The 15,219-nt window shown below is 45.8% G+C and overlaps 1 protein-coding gene across 2 annotated transcripts in view; it reads left to right on the forward strand.

Moving 5' to 3' along the window:
- Nucleotides 1–1,945: 1,945 nt before the first annotated feature.
- The window catches only part of SV2B (synaptic vesicle glycoprotein 2B), a 47,823-nt gene continuing 34,549 nt past the window's right edge, over nt 1,946–15,219 (forward strand). The window contains exon 1 of one of the 2 annotated variants that reach the window (XM_003209540.4): nt 1,946–2,467. The gene's annotated coding sequence lies outside the window, so the exon portion shown is untranslated. Of the gene's footprint in view, nt 2,468–6,306; nt 6,755–15,219 lie in introns of those variants that run through there. The other variant, XM_010717500.3, reaches the window with a different exon arrangement.

Genomic DNA, 15,219 nt, shown 5'->3' on the forward strand with positions numbered 1-15,219 from the left:
CTCATACTTCAGGTGTCTGACCAGCTCTAAACAATGCAGCCCATTCAATAAGTACACAGCCTTCTGACTTTGCTTTAGTTTCCCTCGTAAGCCTTCCCAGGGGCATTTGAGAAGCTGCTAAAGAGTGGCACTCTGATTTTACATCTTCACAGCACAGCCATGGTTAATGGAGGGAGGCACAGAGGTGCAGAGGTAATTATAAGCACTGATGGTCACAGAGATAAGAATCATCTCCGGGGTTTATCATCCCCTTTCCTATTGGTCCTGCAATGGCATTTAATACGATCTTACTCAAGCTAGATCTATCCTGCATAGAAAACAGAATGTAATGCAGATGTAAGTAATGCAGATGTGGATGTAGGAGCTCTGCTAGGAGTTAACAACAGCCCAGCAGAGCCAGCAGGGTGCTGGTTTGGCCGTCCTACTGTGTTCCTCCCTGTCCTGTGATGTCACCTGTAAGTGCAAAGCAACCTGAGGCAGAGCAGCTTCCTCCGTTGCAGCTACAATGGGCTTCAGAGAGTGCCTCTGGGGCTACCCCGAAGTTCCCTCTGGTGAAATGTAATCATGGAAGGAGCACGACCCACACGAGGTGCAGTGGGTCTGACACAAAGTAGAACTGCTGAAAAATTTAAAGAATTAATGAGCTGAAGGTCTGGCAGGAAGAGTGATATGTATGCAAAGTGATTCTCAGCGACACTGTGATAGATTGGCTTGCTTTTTAGTTTTGCCATAGCCTTGATATTTGGCCTACAGCATCCAGGAGAGATGATAATAATTTGACTTCTGAAGTGCTCCCACATCAAAGCAATCAGTGCACTGTACCAAATGCAAAATGCAATTAAACTAATGTGTCGCACTAGGGAGAATAAAGCTGAGCCTCAGATTTTATTTTTTAAGTGAGTGGGTGTGAAAATAACCACATTAATCATCTACTGAAGTTTTCATATGGAAGTGATGCCACCAGCACAGTCTCAGGAGTTGAACCAGCAAACAATGTGACGAAGAGAGGATTTTCAGGCCCAAGTTAGAATGCTGTTAACGATTGCAAACACATCTGAGTTGGAGATTCACATCAGGTGAACTGAGGTGGGTAAATGGGCTGCAAAATACAGGACAAAGGGACCTTGGGAGCATCCAAATGATGACTCCTAGTGTCTGACAGGTGGGGAAAACTGAGGCACAGGTAAAGCTATGGCTTTATGGCTGACACCTGCTGACAGAGCTGGAAAGAGGGCTGAACTTGCAGTCATAATCTACCAGTGAGTCTTTATTACTATTTTCCTTTACTCCAATTGCACTGGAGTAATTTGGGCACCTCTGTGCACAGAGATGTTGCAGGGTGTGCCCCCATCCCCAGCAGCACTGGCAATGATTTCTTATTATCATTAATTCAATGGGCCCATGCAGAATATGCCACACTGCAGTCTGGTGCCTGGGAGCAGGCTGTTGAGCAGTCCCCATCCTGACCTAAGCAAGATGGGATTATAACTGCATTGGAGTGAGCAAATGGTACAAAGTCAGTGGGGAAATGCTGGGGCATCAGCTCAATCTGAGCTCTGAGCTGCTGGGACTGGAGCATACATAGCTGGAACCAGTGCAGAGTTGTCTACCTGGAGAGAAGCCCTGCAGTGCAGCCAAGCTTGGTGTGCTTCATTCCTCACTAAAACACCTCTTTGCATTACCTGGTTATCTCTTTTAATAATAGAAAGTAGTTTGGATTTTACAGTGGAGTTAGTTCCACGCGTAGTGTCTTGTAAGCACAAAATTACATAGGCACTGGGATTTTTTCTGCTCTTGGTGTTCTGGCAATGGACTCTCAATTACAAACACGAGGGGTCTGTGAACAGAACAGGTTTATCCTGCAGTGAGGCTGTCCCTGAAATGTGGCACACAGAGCGTCATCTTCCACAGCCTCACCCTCTGCTCACTCCAGGGACAGGGTCTTGCACACAGCAGTGGAGTGAATAAAAGTGGAGAGAGGGAGGGAGAGTGCCAGAATGATATCCTGTCATGCTGGGATTCCCTTCTACTTCCAGCTAGAAGCATGCCTGCATGACAGCAATAGCAATAACAGTAAATAATTTTTTTAAAAATCCATGTAATGCAGAACTCTGCTGGAGAGCTGTAACGTAAGGCAAGGGGCTGGATTTGATTAACGTGATGAAATTACACAAGCTTCTCCTCTCTCTCTTAGTGCCTGCCGAGCAGCATCTCGCTCTCTCCTCATCCCTCTGCTCCCTCTCTTCTTGCTCTGCAGCAGAGCTGTGGTGGGCAGTGCAGTGAGGTGGGGTAGGCAGCCCTGCACTTCCCTCTCTGCCCTGGGCTCCCCGGATCCTGGGATCCCCCCCGGGCTGCATCATTGACATGCAGCAGCCAGCAGGGCTGCATCACTGCTAGAGATGCTGGCACGGAGCCTCCCGCTGCGCTGCGCAGCAAACAGGATCAGCTGCAACTTGGGGTGCCCAAGGTAAGAGCAAAGTCTTCCCTCTCAGTTCTCGGGGGGGAAAGGAGTGAGAAGAGGCTGTCAGAAAGCCAGCAGCTCCTGGGGGCTCGGTGCTGAATGCTGGGGAGGCAGCGTAAGGGGCAGGGAAAAGCTCTCTCTAAAGATAATACAAAAGGTGCTGCTGAAAATGAGGATGCTCAAGGAGGCGATTGGTGTCTGAGCTGTGATGAATCCATGGGAATCGTTGGGGGGCACCGTTAGTGCAGTGAGACTGGGGGGTAAGCAGCAATTCTAACTTGCTCCGTCACTCTGTCCAGCTCCCTGTGCTCACTACGAGCTGCTGCCTTTTATCTTCTTAACTTGGGTTGAGGCGATTTTTAAAGAACTGCTCACATGTCCGTCTGCGTGTCTGTGTGAATGCTGCACCCTGGGCTGGGGGCAGGTGTGCAGCACCCTGCACACACCAACCCCACGCACACTACTGCCCATCCAGCTGCCAGCACACCTATGGGTCGTCCTTCCCATCCTTCTAGGAGATCTTAAACACAGATAAAACTGAAACCTGCAGTTTGTCAGCTCTGTTAGGAAGGATGAAATGAAGGCAAAGAGAGAATGAAGCGTGGGGAGCTGGCAGGATATGTAGTCTGAGCAGGGCTGTCATGGGATGTGGGTTCTCCAGTGGGAAATTCCTGTGCATGTGTGTATGCACCTGTCCTTTCCCTATGGCACATCCAGATCTACAGAGCTGTAAGGACTGTTGTTCTTTTTCTCTGATAGAACAAGTGTTGTTGAAGGGAAATTTTACTCGTGTATCTAGCTGCAATAATATAACTAAACCTACTGAAGTCCCGTTAAAAATCATGGGTAGGAACTGGATTCATAAGTAGTTCAGTTGTCATAGACCACCTTCTCTCAAAGAAAAAAAAAAAAATAGAGTTAACAACCCAATGATTGTAATGTATAGGTGGGGAGGATTGCAGTGCTCAGGGAAACCTGTGCTGTGTTGAGATCAGGCACTTTTAAGCACAGCACCAGAGCTTAAAGGGCTTTCTTGCCATGGGCAGAAATTACAGCGAGTACAGCACATCCTGAAAACTGCTGCCTCATGTCTGGTTCCCCATCATTATACTTTGGGAGAAGAGAGAGGAAAAGGGTTAATGCTTTGCCTTATGTAGCCAGATGCTGAATGTACAGTAAAGCCTCTGTGTCCTCTTAGGGTGCCGTGTTGAGCCAGCAGTCTGATTCTGCAATAGAAAGAGGGGAGGGCATCTGTGAGCTCCTGGTGGGCTCCCACTGCCTCCTGTCCGCAGGGCCCTGCTGGAGAGCCATGCCCACTTGTGTTAAATGAAGTCACATTTGGTTTTCCTGATGTGATTTTGCAGAAGTGTAACGAGAGCACTGGGGAAACCATACAAGGGCATCAAAGCCAAGTAGAAAACATCCACCAATAGACAGCCTCTCCAGTTATCTTACCCCTTGGAGTATCAATGTGATTTGCACCACTTATATTCTGGGACACTGAAAATCAAGAAACAGATTGCTGTTTCTTGAGGGAGCTGATTTGAAGGTACAAGCCCAGATTTCATGTATCCCTCTGCCAGGCACAGCTGGATGCTATCTGCAGGCAGCCTTGCCCGTACAGATGATCTCTGTAAACCTGGCTGCTTGTCTGCAGGTAGGGCGTGGGCATCAGCTTTTAGAAGTACTTTTCAAGTGGATGTGAGAAATCTCATGGTAAGTCCAAAAGCACATGCCATGGTATTTGGTACAGGCAGTACGTGAGTTTAATTTCAAAACTGGGATTGATTTCCTGCAGGGAAAAATATGGGATGGTGAAGAAGTGGTTCTGTCTTGCTCTTGGGACAGGCTGACCAGGGAGGTGGAGTCACATGTCCAAAAAACATGGAGATATGGCACTAAGGAACATGATTAGTGGGCATGGTGAGGGTGGGCGAGTGGTTGGACTGGGTGATCTTCGTGGTCTTTTCCAAACTTAATTATTTTATGATTCTATGATAACAACCTCTGAGTTGGGAGCGTTGTCTTTGGCGCAATGAAATGCACCAGGTGGGGACATGCAAAAGACAGGGAAGCCCCTGTGCTGATCAGTGCTGAGGACTGTCATCTCTGCCCACACTTGGTGCTAGCTCCAGCTTCTCCTTCTCCCACTCCTTGTCTGGTGGCCAAATCCTGGGGTGAGGAACAGTCTTGCTGTGGAAGCTGGAGCCAACCTCCAAGGTCTTCTTTCTGCATTGTCAGCCTGGCAAATTAATTTTTCCGATCATGAGCTGAAACTCATGAAATTGTTCTTGTCTGAGAAGATTATGGAATTACTCCCATGCTAATCAATGCATTAATGTTACGGCAACTGAAAGTCCCATTAGGGCTTTGACAGCCAAATAAAGACGATGCAGTGGCTGTGCCAGACGTCACTCCATGTCTGCAGCAGGTGGGAGGAGGAGAATGGCTGAATCTCCCCCCTTTATTCCTCCTTCTGTGGGTGCAATAGGGAAGGCACAACAATATCCAGTGCTTTTCCTACTCTGCAGCTCTCCAGCAAATATCCATTCCTGGAGCAGCTCTGCTGGTTGCAGCATCCTACTGTGGGATTATCTAAGATTAGCACTACCCTTCTTTCTTCTTGAGGCACTGATGCCATACTGTGTAGTTTTGGACCATGACACATGTCCCCAAATATATGGTAAAACAGCATAGCCAGGACCCCAACAACCAACCCCTGGGGCGAGATGGGGCAGAGCACAGGAGCTGCAAGGCGAAGGGAAGGCTGCTCTATATTTGGGTGTGGGATCTGCACAGAAGGGCTAATCCTCTTTCCTCGAATTATCCATCCTGAGGATTAGAATGCGTTAAACCCCCTGGGCCTCCCCCGCTGGAAGGGACAGGGCTGGGGGTGCAGGCAGGTTGCTGATGACTCACGGCTGCTGGCAGCCCTGCTGAGCTCTCCTGGAGGTCACCGGGGGTCCAGACGCAGAGTGACACACGAGTGACGTGTGGCGAGAAAGGGAACATGGTGGTGTCCCGATTAAGAGAGAACACAGAGCTTTATAAATAATTGCGGAGATGAGAGAGTGTGGCAGAAGGTAGGAGGAAGGACGGGAGATCCAAAGCTGCACTTTCCCAATCTTAAAGAGCCTCACCAGACTTTTCCAAGTTCTGTCTTTGTTAATCAGAAAAATGAATGTTTTTTGGGTTGCAGCCAATGCATCTGAGGTGTTTCCAACCTACCTTCTCTGGCTGGCTCTGGAAATGTGGTTCTGGGGACAAGTTCAGGTTCATCTGTTTGGAGTGCGAATGAATCACTGTCAGTACCCCATTAAAATATTGAAGGGAGGCCAATAACACAGCTCAGGGACAATGTGCAGGAGAAATAGCATGTGAGGAGGGCGGCACTCAGAATGGCACCAAAAACAAAAAGGATCCACTGCTGTTTCTCCTGGTCTGGGAGGCTGAGATAGGTGGTACAAGTGATTACCTGAGTCTGGACTTGTCATGGGGCCATTGCTTTTCGTCAGTCTCTGGAAGCTGAAATCCATCTCAACACTGGTATGGTCTGCCTTCCTTTCCTGCATTTAAATCAGTTTACTCCATTCCCTGCAATCCATCCTACATGACCCAAATCAGGGATTAGACCCAATTGTATTTTCCTCTTCCCAGAACTGAGGCAAATGGGAAGCCTCACCTTGATGTTCAGCATTCCCAGCATCTAGAGGCTGTCATTCAAATAACTTCAGAGCAGCTTCGTTTGAACAGGGGATAAATGACTGTGCTCCAGCCTCCCATTTCAGAAGGGAAATACCTTTGACTGTGCATGAGGTAAGAACTAGAAATCGACAGGAAAAGCCTGGATAGAAGAGAGAAAGAGCAAAAAGGGAGAAAACCATGGGAAACCTCTGCCTTTAACGTGAGCTAGTGCCTTTCCTCCCTGCGTCAAGCATCCTCAATTTCCTGTTTAACTTAAAGTCAACACATCTGTCACGTTAGCATCTCCCGCTGCCTGGTTCCCCTGAGCCACCCCCTCCCATCTGCTCTGCCTCCAGCCTCCCCCTGCTCCTATTGCTTTGTGCCTGGGGTGTGCGTGCATGCGCCTGTGTTTGCTGTTGCCTGATGGACTTTTCCATTGCTTGTGCTCCGGTACCTGGATGCAGGCGCAGTGGGATGATCGGCTTGGCTTGCAGAGCATTTACTTCTAATCTCCAGCAGAAAGGGGAGACCCTTTCAGGAGCAGCTCTGCGGGCTGGAAAGAGGGGAAATGGCTGGTGAATGGCTGCAGTGAGATATTTCGCAGTTCTGGTAAGAGATGATTTTCTCTTTGGTCCCTTTCTGGACAATTCGGGAATTAGAAATAGTAAGATACAATGGGGTAAAAAACAAAGGGAGGAGAGCTGAAAAACAACAGAAAAGAAAAAAAAATCAACAGTGAAGGCAGTTGTGTTTGTACTGAAGCTTTTCCAGGGGTCAGTGCCCATCAAAGCAATTTAATGACTATTAGTGAGAGGCTGGGAGCCGAGCAGATCAGACAATGCATGTGCCCAGGCAGTTGGAGCAGCTTTAACTCACATATCGTTCCATTGCCTGCTTGGAATCTTCATTTCTGTGCTATTTCCAGCTTGGTCGGGGTCACACAGTGAGCTGATGGTCTGACACCAGCGGTGCTCTCCATAGGGTGATAATCCTGGATGAGCTGCTACCCAAATGCTGTTTTTCTGTCCTTTGCAGGAGTTTTGGAAGGTCATGAATTCATGCCCCTAAGTTGATGCATAAAGCCTGTCAAATTTTCTAGCTGATAAACTTTCTCCATTGCAAAGTCCCTGTTTTCCCTTGAAACCAGCCCCCTAGGCATTGAGAATAGCTGATATCTTGGGAGCACAGATAAAGATGCTTGGAAGGAAGGATCTGGCTGGACTATACTGCTATCTGATACCCTGAAGGAGAGGTCTGTGAGTCGGTTTAACTCTCATGACTTCCACAGTAGACTTTCTGCACCTAATAGCAGAACTCTGACACCACGGATGAATTTAGGGACCTTGCCTAAAGAGGATCAAGGAATAAAAAACCTAAGAGCAGCCCTAGCAACCTGATGGTATCGAATCCACAGAGCTCTGTACATAATGTTCCTCTACTGAGAAAAAAAAAAAAAAAAGAGGAAAATTAATAGAGTGACAAAGCTTTGGCTATTTTGCTGACAGTACACAGCTATGACCTTCTGGACTGACCTGTGTTCCAACCAAATGCTGGTGCTCTGATCCAGCACTTCCTAAGGTTATTTAGTGAGAGGAGACTTTTGAAATCCTTTGGCTTCATGATAGCAACGCAAATTCTTTCTTGATTTATTTACAAGTAAAATAAATAAATAAATAAATAACACTCCTGGAGAAAATAGCGGGGGTGATTTGTTTATAAACATGTTCCTCTCCTGGAGTGTTCATACAGAAACCTCCACCTGCAATAAACTCACACGTGTTGTGCTCCGTGGGGTGAGGGCTCTGCTCCTTGTGCTCACTTGTGAGCAGCCTTAGAGTTTCAAGCATCAGTTACATTATACCTAAAGCTCTTTGTCTTCTAAGCAGCAAGTTTTGGCTTTGATTTTTGTTTCTCGTGGGCTTCAGGGCGACAATCTTATGTGCAAGATCCGTGTCTTGTGAACAGTGGGTGAAGTGCATACAGGAACAGGGAGCGAGCTTTGCATGACTGAATCCCTGTCTTGTGTAAGGAGAGAGTGCAGGAACTGCCAAATGTTTTGTCTTTGGAGAGCTGGATGATTGCATAGTAGGGAAATCTTGAATAAGGCAGGGTTTGTTTCCCCTGACTGAAGATCACAGAGTATCTTTGCTATTTGTTGTGTATCTCTGCACCTGACATTTCTCCCACATTCAGCCCAAGCCGTTGGTCAGTGGTGGCTGTGCTTTCCTGATCTCTGCTGCAGTGCTGCCTGGCAGGGTTAATTTCTCCTGCGTGATTAATGGCTCTGTAACATTTATAAGGAGAAAATCCTCATACTCATCTGTGGTAATGTTGGTACATCTGCCAAGATGAGATTCCAGGGACAAATTAATATTGCCGTATGCTAGATGTATAGATTTCTTTAACATCTCAAAGATATTTCCTGAGGGATGCTGATTTGATGTTGGGGAAAAGAAGGACAGACACTAAAGTCTTTTGCTGGGGACTTCTGCTTGAATTTTAGTCTTTTCTCATGGACTTTTGGTCTATAAGTCTAGTTTTCTCTAGTGAAAAATCCACTTTGTAAAGGCAGGGAGTCACGTGAGATCCTAAATGAAGAATATTCTATATCATTCTTGTGAAGACACTTAACATCAATATAATTATCTCTTCAGGACAAGGTAATCAAAGAGATGGAAGACGAAACTTTTCTTTGCCAAGGAAAATTCCACAGTACTTGACTGAAATTGGATTCCAGTCACCTCGTGCTTGTCTGTCCAGATTTTTCTTACCACATCTGCTAAGTTATTGCCAGTTATTTGTGTTTAAAATGAGGGCTTCCTCCCGCACAACCCATCTGCTCAGCATGTTTGTTCTTCCCGTGCAGTCACGACTTGGTGATCACGTTTATGCCAGTAGATGCATGCTGCTGTTTGGTGGTAGAAGAAAGCTGGGGAGCAAGGTGGCCTTGTGGATTCCTTTGTCTGAGATGAATTAGAAGGAAGGACTGGGTCAAAAGAGGGTGTAGAACCCTAATAGAAGAGATTTGAGCCTGAGTAAAGGAGCCTGGGAGTTCAGGCCCCCTGAAGGACAAATAGCTTTTTTCCTAGAACTGTCCTAGTAGATGCTTATGATCAGACTTTAGAAATTCCACCATGTCTGAGGTGACAAAGATCTCCTGTGCTTGTTCTGGAATGCCTCAATCCCAGAGAGAAAGAAGAAGTCAAGGCTTTTCTTCTTTGGAAGTGGATGAAATGTGAAAGTGCTTTAGAGTATTTGGATTTGCCTCAGTGAAGCATAAGGGTTACAGGCTTTCAGAGTTGTTTTCTGCTCTTCTTGGTGTTACAGACCTGGGGATATGGCTGTAGGTATGGAGGGATAGCATAGATCTACAAAGCTGTGAGAGACATGGAGATACTGAGTAGAGCTGCATACTATCTCTTCTCATCCAAGACCCAGAGGACATCAGATCAAGCCAACAGAAGCTAGATGATGGTCCAAGATACCCCTACCTGCCCTCTCAAAGGTGAGGCAGTCTTGTCCCATTAACCTAAAATACCATCCCCAAATAACAAGAATTCCTATGGCTGACATGGCTTACAGACCAGAACTGCCCTGTGTCCGCTGCTTAAATCCATTTTTGAGAAATGCCTTCCTCTGTGTCTTGCCTTGAGGATGTGGATGTCCTGCAGAAGAGAGAGACCTGGAGAGCAGGCCTGATGCTGGATGAGCTCCTGCAGGAAATGCCACAGGGCTGTGTGACAGCTGGTTCTGTGATTCAGTGTTTTGGTTAGACTCGATGTTTTGCTGTGATTCACAGCAGCTCTTGTGAAGTTCATCCACTGTCAGCTGGGTGATGGATGTGTTTGGTCAGGCTTTGGTTCCATCTGTGATGCCAGCATAGCTGTTGCCTCCTTAGCTTCATGTCCTCCTGAGCTGACCGTGAGCAAGAAGAGTAGATGTCCTCAGGACAAGGCAGCCCCGGTGTTACCACTCAGCATCCCTGGAGGTTCACAAAAAAACCTCCTGGTGTGCTTTAGTTAGGAACACTTGTGGATGAGGTGTTAAATGATTTATATTGAGAAATCCCAGTGGTTTCTTCTCCTGAAACGTCTGCTACTGGCTGCTAGCCAAGATTTTTGGCATTTGGGAGGAGCTGAGGAGCCTTTCCATTTGCAGTAGCCCCAAATTGCTAACTTTGGTGGAGGCCCAGAAGGAGCATGGAGCCTACTTCCAGTGCACATGTGATAGATTCCACCACAACCACTGCCATCCAAGAGCCCTTCTGGTGACTGTGGCAGTGCTCTGAGGTCGTGTCATCCTCTGGAAAATGAAGGTATGTTCTTAGATCTGGTGAATTAAAGCAGATAATTTGTAACTAATCTGGCATTTATTATTTATCATTAATTACATCTGCTTTGGGCTCTTTTTTCTTTTTCTCTTAGATAAGGATAGTTAGGGTTGGCTATTAGGTTCTCTTTTATTATGCTAGCAGGAGATGATCTTTGCTGTAAGGAGCTCAAACACCATAAATCATCAGAGATGATTTTGTGCTGCAGTGCCAGCAGGTGCCAGGCAGCACGGGCATCCCCAGCCCTGCACTGAGATGTCAGGGACTTGTAGGGCAGTCCAGGAGAAAGCAAGGAGTACAGCAGCTTGGGCAAGGTGCAGGACCCTGGTGGTTTCATAGAAAATACTCACAGATTAGAAAAATCCTGCATTTGCCCCTCTGCCTGCTGCAAGTTTTGCAAAGTCTTGTCCATAGACAAGATTTACAGAGAGAGAAGTGGGCGAGAGCTCAAGCCCTGCTGACTCATCAGTCCAGGCTGCTGAGCACAGCAATTTCCAATCCATAAGCAGGAAATAAAGCAAGATTTACACCTGGAAGGCAACGGAGAAGCTGAAAGAAAGGAATGAAATATAAGATGCCCTAAAGAAAAGCTGTGGCAAGGGCTCCTGTTTGGCTTTCTTGCAAAGGAGGAGGGAGGCAGCCAGGGCTGGTACCCGCTGTTTCAGGCCATGCTGCTGATTAAATATTGAAAGGGTTTTCTTGTTGCTTGAAAGCTTCTGTCTGGATGGAAATGAAGTTTGAAGTTAACATGAGGACAAGTTAGTGCTGGCGCAATTAGTCTGTGATTAAATAGGGCTGACCGTACAGAGGCCAAAAATAGCTTTGTGATTTTTAGCATAAAGGTGTTGTTAAAACATTGCTTTGGGTTATCCTCTATCTACTCTGACCTGTGGGACAGCTCAGGGAGGAGAGGGGATGCCATGGGCATTTTCCAGCTCTCAGCTGTGCATGGCCAGGAGCCTCCTGGGCTCTGAGGTTTGGTTCCTTGTTTTCTGCACCTGTACACTCAGGCATGTCTGCCACAACTCAACTAAATACTAGTGTAATTTGGTTGTAGCATCCTATGGTAAGGAGCTCAGTAAAAATGCCTGTGAGAAGTCATATAAGCTAAGCTTTGCTTTCTTGCAGCCTAAGTGATATTGGACAGTATTTGCTTTAAGGTTTGCAAAATCCAGCAAGGAACATATTAGCTAATTTTTAAGTAGTAAGGGGGAAAACATAGATCACTTTTATCTTTCCTGTTCAGACTTAAGTCTGCAGCAGAATTTGCTGTTCATGACACATTTCAATTATTCTTTAGAACTAATTGAAAGTAATTCTGAAACTTGATTTCAAAAATTGCATTAAACAGTTCAGCTTGTGCTGGCCCTAAGTGGTTTTTAATGGCGTTATGTGATCATTGGTAATTGTACTTGATTAGAAGAACACATAACAGGGCTGATGGATGAATTCTCAGCAGTTACATCTGGATTCATGCACAGCCCTGAGATTCTGATCCATAACATATCTGAAACCAAATTAAAAATCCAGATTGGTGTTATTAGAACGGGATGTGCATTCATAGAGAAAGTTATTCAGTACAATTTTGGCATCTTTTCTGTTCTTTCTGAGAGTCTAGTGTAGCTGTTCAGTCTCAATTCTTTTTTCCTAATTGTAATAAAGCAATTGTCTTCATGCTCAGAAATATTCCAGCCGGAAGACTTCCAAAACAAAATATTTTCTATAACATTTGAAAATCAAAATCCTGAAACTGATTTTTATTCCTACAAAACCGAGATAAACCATTCAATTAAGAACCATCCAGATTTTCCATTTTGCAAACAGTGTGTTGTCAAATGCAGGAGCTGATAGGACTTTCTCCATTCCTAAGGAAGTTATTTAATTAACTGTTAATTTTTTTTCTCATACCTGCTATGAAACAATGCCATGATTTTGGCAGGCTGACAGCACTTGAGACCACACAGCTCAGCAGAAGAGTGTGTGACATACAGGAAAGAAAACACTGCCTCCTACATCTATACTACACAGGTTTTCCCTCAAGTGGGAAGTAATACAAGCTCCGTCAACCCCAAAAAGCCACAGGAAAGCTCCCCAGCTGACAGTTCAGCTCTTGACAGGTGTTTCATGGGGGCCTTGATCCCCCTGTGTGTCTGCCTTGCTTGGGATCAGAGTAGTTCCCCTTTTGATGTCTCCAATTCCAGCAGGTCAGCAGCACAGAATGAGAAGCTTCTCACCCTGCCAGCTGGTGGGTACCTGCCCATGGGGTGCAGAGCAGAATGGAGCTGCTTCCCCGCTTGCCTCTGGCTGCTGAGTTAATTAGTGGCCCAATCTAGGATGCTGGGAAAAGGACATTACTAATTTGAGCATGAATACTGCTTGGAGCTGGGTTGGCTTGGAATTAATTTTGCCGCCATCATTAACGAACATCAGTTTCAAGATCTGTTTCAAAATGAGCATTTGAGGAGGAGATGCCACATCTGCTTCTATTGTGAGACTCATCAAGGAGGGGAACCTTGCTGGCTCCAAGCAAGAGAGATCAGAGTAAGACTCCTGAGGGATGCCTGGAGATAGGCAATGTCACTGCAGAAGTAGAGGCTCACTCTGAGCACCCACATGTGCACAAAATGCAGAGATCTCTCAGGATCTCACATGCAAAGGACCCACAAAGCCTTAAGTACTCTCTCAGGAGAGACCACTTAGGCATGCACCAATTTGGAACATCCCAACGAACATGCATGTCCCTACAGCTGGAAAAGAGCTGTACACAAATATTCAGAGCAGTAGTGACCGTTTAGCCATGGACTTGGCTCCATGCTGGGATCTGTACATCAGCACCATTTGTTCCCTGCCTGTTCCAGGTAGACAGATGTTTTCTTTGGTGGTGTTCTGAAGGCTGTAAAGTGGTTGGACCAGGGTATCACTGTCTGCTTTTGTCACGTGCTCTTTCTGAAGGATGTTGGATATAACAGCCTCTGAGCGGGTGAAGGGAGAAAGGGGGAGTGAAAAGGGGTAGAAGTGGTAAAACAGAGTTGCTTGTTCAGTTACAGAGCACGAAGGAAGGCTTTTCTTTCTTTTTTCTCCAGCAGTTGCTGAGTCAAATGTGCATATCGAAGTTTACTGAACGAGCCTTTTCTGCATCCTTTTATGCAAAATGTTTCTTGCTCAAAGATAGAGCCAATTATCGTGCATGCATTTACACAGTTCTATGAGCCTGCCTGGCTTGTATCTATATTTCATGAGCCTCAGCTCTCCCCGAGGCTTGCCGCACTCTGCTCTGCCTGCAGTGAAGGGCTTCTGCACTGCAAAAGCAACAATGACACAAGCAAAAAGCACAAACAGATGAAACTCTCTGTGTTAACCTCCCCTAGTGGCCTGGCCTTATCTCTTTTAATGCTGGGTGGCATTTGGATGCTCTTTCAGAGCCTGCCAGACCGACCTGCCATTGGGCTGATGAAGAAAGCAAGCTGCTCCTCACGCCCTGTGCATCCTGCCCTTCAGCCTCACAAATATTGCAGTCAGGAAGCTTTGTCTGACCTCCAGCCCCGGGTTGAATTTCAGGCTTTCACATCTGCTGTAAATGTCCCAAAACATGGCCAAGTCGATTTCTCATTTGGTGCAAGTGGGGACAGATCAGCAGGAACTCAGCACTCCAGCTTTGTCCCCTGGTTTGCTGTGCTTGAGAAGTTGACGTGGGGTTTTTTGACTCCTTGATTTCTTTGAAGTTTTCTTCTTATTCCCAGTTCCTTATTTCCTGACCAGTTCACACTCTCCTTGTTCTTGAGCTCACATTGGATGAAATAGCATTTTTTTCTGTTCATTTTCTCTCCCCCTGCTCACTGTGCAGCTGGGTAGGGAAGACAGATCATTTGTACCATCCAGTGTTGCCAAATTCATTCATGTAAAAGAGAAGCTCCCCATCCTTGGAGAGCACGTTCCCTCTCTCCACTCAAACAATTTTCATCCAAACATTTTATTCACAAAAGGAAAAAAAAGATCAATTCTGGACAAATTGGAAATGTTTGAGAAGCAACTGTTCCCTTCTCTCCATTTTCCATTGAAAAAGACTGAACCAACTGCAATATTCTGAACCTCTGGGGAGAATATGATAAATTTTGAAGAAAATATTGACTGATGTGAAGAAAAAGGGTTTTTTCCTTTTTTTCCCCATAGAGAACTGGACAATCTTCTAGCCCTTTCTCCCAGATTTATCTGTCTGAAAAAAGGAAACAGACAAGCAAGGTAGACAAAACAGTTCAGACTCATTTTGTAATGGCCAAACTTATTCCACGGGTTTCCAGCAGACTCCTTGTTTCATTCATCTTTAGAATCATGTGAAAGACAGAAGTGTCTGCAGAGCTGTACTCTTAGAAAAGATGCAGAAAATAAAGATAAGGCTGTATTTCTTTCAGTAGGGTGTGGGCTTTCCTATGGTGCTCCCCTTTCTTTCTCATATTAAATTTACTTTAGGATTGAAATATCCTGAACACAACTGTGCCTATGTGATTTCTTTCTCTTGCCTTTATTGTAGAAAGAGCAAATTACTCATCGGGGTACATCTTCAGTCACTGATAATGCAGTGTGCTATTCTTCCAGTTGAGATCAAGCCAAAGCAATAATCACATTTATCTATGTGATGTGTATCTCTGAGATCTGCCAGTCCCATTGCTATGCGATCCAAACCCTGGTGATTTTATGACTGCTAATAAACTCCATAATTAAGAATCTAATTAAATATCCTCTAATC

The sequence above is a fragment of the Meleagris gallopavo genome, chromosome 12 (assembly GCF_000146605.3).
Source record: "Meleagris gallopavo isolate NT-WF06-2002-E0010 breed Aviagen turkey brand Nicholas breeding stock chromosome 12, Turkey_5.1, whole genome shotgun sequence".
Taxonomy (NCBI): Eukaryota; Metazoa; Chordata; class Aves; order Galliformes; family Phasianidae; genus Meleagris; species Meleagris gallopavo.